The sequence below is a fragment of the Mandrillus leucophaeus genome, unplaced genomic scaffold, assembly GCF_000951045.1.
Source record: "Mandrillus leucophaeus isolate KB7577 unplaced genomic scaffold, Mleu.le_1.0 Scaffold491, whole genome shotgun sequence".
NCBI classification, from domain to species: domain Eukaryota; kingdom Metazoa; phylum Chordata; class Mammalia; order Primates; family Cercopithecidae; genus Mandrillus; species Mandrillus leucophaeus.
In genome coordinates, this window is record NW_012105265.1 from 1060161 (window position 1) to 1066420 (window position 6260).

Below are 6260 nucleotides of genomic sequence, written 5' to 3' on the forward strand. Positions count from 1 at the left end.
GTTACATAAGGGCAGGAATTTTGATTCTTGTTCATTGCTATATCCCTAGAAATGCTTAGAATGTGGCAAGCATTTGCATTTGTTGAATGAGTTAATTCAATGAATAAGTGATATAAAAGAAATCAACAGAGAGATGATGCAAGTGACTGGGTAGCTACCTTAGACTGGATAATCAAGGGAAGGCCTCTGTGGACCTTTTAAAGCTGAAATCTGAATGACACAAAGGAACCAGTCATGAGTTAGCCAAAACCCCTAAAGAGAGAATGAGTTTGCCATATTTGAGGGACAGAAAGGAGTGTAGCTGAAGCCTAGAGAAGGGCTGCATCAGGGCTATTCTGACCACCCTATTTAAAATAGAATCTGTATCTCATCCTAACACTGGCACTCCTGATTCCCCTTACTTTGCTTTATGTTTTTCTGTGTCCCTATCACCTTCTACCATATTAACTTATTTATTATATGTGTCATTTATGTCCCATCTGTCTCCTAGAAAATAATCTCCATTGCGGGGGGGATTCTTGTCTGTTCACTGACATACCCCAAATGCCTAAAAAGCACTTAGCACATAGTAGACCCATAATATGTATTTAACAATACATTTGACGAGGTCAGAGAGGAGGTGGGGGCAAGAGCACATTGGAAAATTTAGGAAGCCATTGGAAAGTTTTGGTTTTCTTCCCCTAACAGCTTTATTGAGATATAATTCACATAGGATAAAATTCACACTTCTAAAGTATACAACTGACTTTTAATCTAGTCAGAGTTATACAACCATCACCATTAATTCCAGGACATTTTATCACCCCATCGACACCCAATACCCATAAGCAGTCACTCCCTATCCCTTCCTTCCCCCAGCTACTGGCATCTACTGATTTACTTTCTATCTCTGTAGAGTTGCCTGTTCTGGACACTTTATGTAAATGGAATCATACAATATGTGGTTGTGATTGACTTCCTTCAGTTAACATGATGTTTTCAAGATTCATCCATAATAATCCATTGTCTAGATATTCCACATTTTATTCATCAGTTGACGGGCATTTGAGTGTTTTCCACTTTTTGGTTATTATTAACAATGCTACTGTAAACATTTGTGTATAATCTTGTGAGGACATGTTTTCATTTCTCTTGGATATATACCTAGGAGTATATATCTAGACTATTTTTTGAAGTGACTATACCATTCGATAATCCAACCAGCAATGTATGAGAGTTTCAATTCTCCACATCCTTGGCAACATTTGATTTTGTTTCTCCTTTTTATTTTCGTCATCCCAGTGAGTGTAAAGTGGAGTCTCATTGTGGTTTTGATTTGCATCCCCTAATGATTAATGATGTAGAACGCCTTTTCATGTGCTTATTGGCCATTTGTTATGTGATCTCTGCAGAAATGTCCATTCAAATACTTTTCCTGTATTTTTTAATTGGGTTGTTATTTATTGCAGAGTTGAAAGGGCTTTATTTATTCTGTATACAAATTCCTTATCAGGTTTATGATTTGCAAATGTTTTCTCTCATTCTGTGGTTTGTCATTTTACTTTCTTGATGGTGTCCTTTGAGGCACAAAAATTTTTAATTTTGATGGAGTTCATCTTATCTGATTTTTCTTTTCATCCTTGTGTTTTTGGTGTTATCTTTGATGTCACATCTAGGAAACCACTGCCTAACCCAAGTGTATCAGTCCGTTCCCACACTGCTATAAAGAACTACCCGAGGCTGGGTAATTTATAAAGAAAAGAGGGTTAGGCCAGGTGCAGTGGCTCACGCCTATAATCCCAGCACTTTGGGAGGCTAAGGTGGGCGGATAACCTGATGTCAGGAGTTCAAGACCAGCCTCGCCAACATGGTGAAACCCCAACTCTACTAAAAATACAAAAATTAGCCAGGCACAGTGGTGGGCACATGTAATCCCAGCTACTTAGGAGGCTGAGGCAGGAGAATCACTGGAACCCAGGAAGCAGAGGCTGCAGTGAGCCAAGATCGTGCCACTGCACACCAGCCTGGGCAAGAAAGCGAGACTCCATCTCAAAAAAAACAAAAGAGGTTTAATTGACTCACAGTTCCACAGGCTGTACAGGAAACATGGCTGAGAGGCCTCAGGAAACTTACAATCATGGCAGAAGGTGAATGGGAAGCAGGCATAATCTTTACATGGTGGAGCAGGAGAGACAGAGCAAAGGGGGAGGTGCTATATACTTTCAAACAACCAGATTTTATGAGAACTCTGTCATGAGAACAGCAAGGGGGAAATCTGCCCCGACAATTCAATCACCTCCCATTAGGCCCTTCCTTCAACACTAGGAAGCACAATTTGACATGAGAGAGGTGGGGACATAGAGGCAAACCATATCACCAAGGTCTGGTTTTCTTCTGAGTTTTATATTTTTAGTTCTTATACTTAGGTTCACTTTTTTTTAATTTTTTTTGAGACAGAGTCTGTAGCCCAGGCTGGAGTGCAGTGGCGCAACCTTGGCTCACTGCAACCTCCATCTCCCAGGTTCAAGCCATTCTCTCACCACCTCAGCCTCCCAAGTAGCTGGGACTACAGGCATGCTGCACCACACCTGGCTAACTTTTGTATTTTTAGTAGAGACAGGGTTTCACCATGTTGGCCAGGCTAGTCTAGAACTCCTGACCTCAGGTGATCTGCCCGCCTCAGCCTCCCAAAGTGCTGGGATTACAGGTGTGAACCACTATGCCTGGCCCATAATTCAATTTTAATTACTTTTTTGTATATGACTGGAGGTAGGGAATCCAACATCATGTTTTGCAAGTGGATATCCAATTTTCCCAGCACTGTTTGCTGACAATTTTAGAGTATTCTTTCTCCATTAAATTGTTTTGGTTTCCTTTTTGAAATCAATTGACCACAAATATAATAGTGTATTTTTGGACTCTCAGTTCTATTCCAATGATCCTTATGTATATCCTTATGCCAGTACCACACTGTTTTGATTACTATAGCTTTGTACCAAGTTTTGAAATCAGAAAGTGTAAGTCCTCAAACTTTTCAAGTTTTTTTTCTCTTCTCTATTTTCCCTTACATTTCCATATGAATCTCACAGTGAGTGTTAGTTCATCAATTTCTGCAGAAAAGCCAGCTGCAATTTTGATAGGGATTGTGTTGAGTCTGTAAATGAATTTGGGGAATATGGCCATCTTAACAACATTAAGTTTCCTGATCCATGAACATAGGGGTCATGATTCTCCTTATTTTCCTTTCTTTACCTAACTTCTTGTTTGCCTCAACTGGTGTCAATGCATAAGGCAGCTATGATGTTAAACAATTGCTGCTGATTGTTTTCTACAACACTGTGGAGATGGGGCTGTTTGCACTAAATAAGTGCTAAATCAAAGACAAGCTTTAGAAAGAGGCTTTTCCAGAGAGCTGCCAAGCAGGAAAAACAGTGATCGTTTTCTGGGGATGTTTTTTGGGGGAGAGCTCCAATTTCCCCACTCTCACCCCCACCCCACCCAGTGGCTACTAGGCTGCTATTTTTCACAGCAACTGTAATTATGAGGTTGCTGATTTTCAAAACTACTTAGGACCTGCTAGAGAAGAGAGTGGGAATAGGGCAAGTTGAAATGCTACAAAACTCATGTTTTTACTGAGATTCAGCCGCTTTTCTTGAATAAACAATCCTTGTATTGTTGTAAGCCTTTGGTTCACTTCCAGAGTTCTGAAAAAGCTTATTTTGATAATTTTTGCTAATGTTTTTGTTACTATTATGAAAGAGGTTCCTAGTTCACTATTCTGGACGTGCTTCTCCCTGTTGGAAAGCTGTTGTTGTTTCTCAAATAACAACTGTATCATGATATAATTCACATATCATATAATTGACTATTTAAAGTGTATAATTCAATGGTTTTAGTATATTCACAGAGCTAAGCAACCATAACCACAATCAATTTTAGAGCATCTTCCTCACTTTCAAAAGAAACCCATATCAAGCTGGGTGCAGTGACTCATGCCTGTAATCCCAGCACTTTGGGAGGCTGAGGCGGGCGGATTATCTGAGGTCAGGAGTTCGAGACCAGCCTGATCAACATGGAGAAATCCCATCTCTACTAAAAATACAAAATTAGCTGGGCATGGTGGCACATGTCTGTAGTCCCAGCTACTCAGGAGGCTGAGACAGGAGAATCACTTGAACCTGGGAGGTGGAGGTTGCGGTGAGCTGTGAGGGCGCCATTGCACTCCAGCCTGGGCAAAGAGAGCAAAACTCTGTCTCGAAAAAAGAAAAAAAAAAGGAAGAAACCCATACCTATTAGCAGTCATTCATCCTTTCTATCCCCAATGCTCACAAACACCCCGCCCACCCTACCTTAAGCAACCATGAACCTACTTTCTTTATTTAAAGATTTTCCTACTCTCCTCATTGGAAAGTTTTAAGCTAGGAAGTGACATGCTGGTGACAAGCCTTTTAAAAAAAATATTCTGGCTGCTATATGGAGAATAAATTGTAGGAGTACAAGAGTAAACACAGAGAGAGAAATTAGGAAGCTATTGTAGTGAGAAATGATAGTGTCTTAGACTAGGGCGGTGAATGCGAATATATAGAGAGAGAAATGGACATAAATTTTGTTTCAGGCAGGAAGGTGAACCTCCAATTTGTCTTACCACTGAAAATATACCCCCAAAACGTGGAATACATTTATTTTTCAATCTCCTTAAAAGCATAACTGAGTTTATAAGAGTGTACAGAACCTACAGAGGCCAAATATTAAGTGAATGCAGGTGCTTCAGAAGACAATCCAGTGCTGAAGCTGAGGGTGTCTGCTGAATCCTAAAAACTTTGAGCTTCCTGGGGACAGAAAATAAAGTCAAGGGCCTACGTACCATGAGCGGTATGGCTGAACACCTTTGCATAAAGCAGAGACCAAAGAGCTATACTATCCTCAGTGTAAGAGTGAACAAGAAATAAGCTTGCCCTAAAGAAGACAGGAAGAAAACTTATTGCCTGTCTCCACTTCGGCATTGGGTGGCAGGGGAAAAAACTGTCCACTATCACCTGAGTTTTCAGTCTTAATTCATACTGCTTGTATGGTCAAATTGACCTCAACTTGAGATCTTCATTAAAAAATCTGCCGGCAACTGGCAGAATCATCACAATCCTTTCTGGCAGCCCTCGACCACAACCTAGGTCTCAAAGAATTCACACAAAATTCAAGGGACCAGACTTCATGATAAAATCACAAAAACACAAGAAAATATGATATCATAAATAAGAACCAGCAGCAGCAACGAATAGTGAAATCAGTCCTGCAAACATTTCGGGTTTGGGAATTATTAGACAAAATATAAACAAGTATGCTTTGTGTTTTGTTTTGTTTGGGCCACTATAACCAAATACTATAAACTAAACCAGATGGCTCATAAACAACAGAAATTTTTATTTCTTACAGTTCTGGAGACTAAAATGTCCAAGATCAAGGTGCCAACAGATTCAGTGTCTGTGAAGGCCAGCTCTCTGGTTCGATAGATAGTGCCTTCTTGGCCGGGCAAGGTGGCTCACATCTGTAATCCTAGCACTTTGGGAGGCCCAGTTGGGTGGATTGCTTGAACCCAACAGCTCAAGACCCGCCTGGGCAACATGGCAAAACCCTGTCTCTACAAAAAATACAAAATTTAGCTGAACTTGGTGGCTTGTGCCTGTAGTCCCAGCTATTTGGGAAGCTGGGGAGAAAAGATTCCTTGAGCCTGGTAGGTCAAGGCTGCAGTAAGCTGAGACGGCACCACTGTACTCCAGTCTGGATGACAGACACAGAGCAAGACCTTGTCTCAAAAAAAAAAAAAAAAAAAAAAGATAGTGCCTTCTTGCTGTGTCCTCACATGGTAGAAGGGACAAACTCCTTTGGGCCTCTTTTGTAAGGGCACCAATCTCATTGACAAGGGCTCAGCCCTCATGACCAAATCACCTCTCAAATGCTGTATTTTAATAGTATCACTCTGGGGTTTAGGATTTCAACACATGAATTTGGGGAAGATATAACATTCAGACCATAGCCATTCATATATTTAAAGAAATTTTAAAAGTGGAAAACTTGGGTAAGGAACAGGAGATTGTTTAAAAAAAAAAAAACAAAAAACCAAAAATCTACCAGACTTAAAAAGTAACCAATAGAAACTTCTAGAATTGAAATATATAATTGAAATTGAAATTTTAATTTTAGGTCAAAAAAATGACAAAGTGGTCCAGGTGCAGTGGCTCACGCCTGTAATCCTAGCACTTTGGTGGGGCTGAGGTGGGTGGATT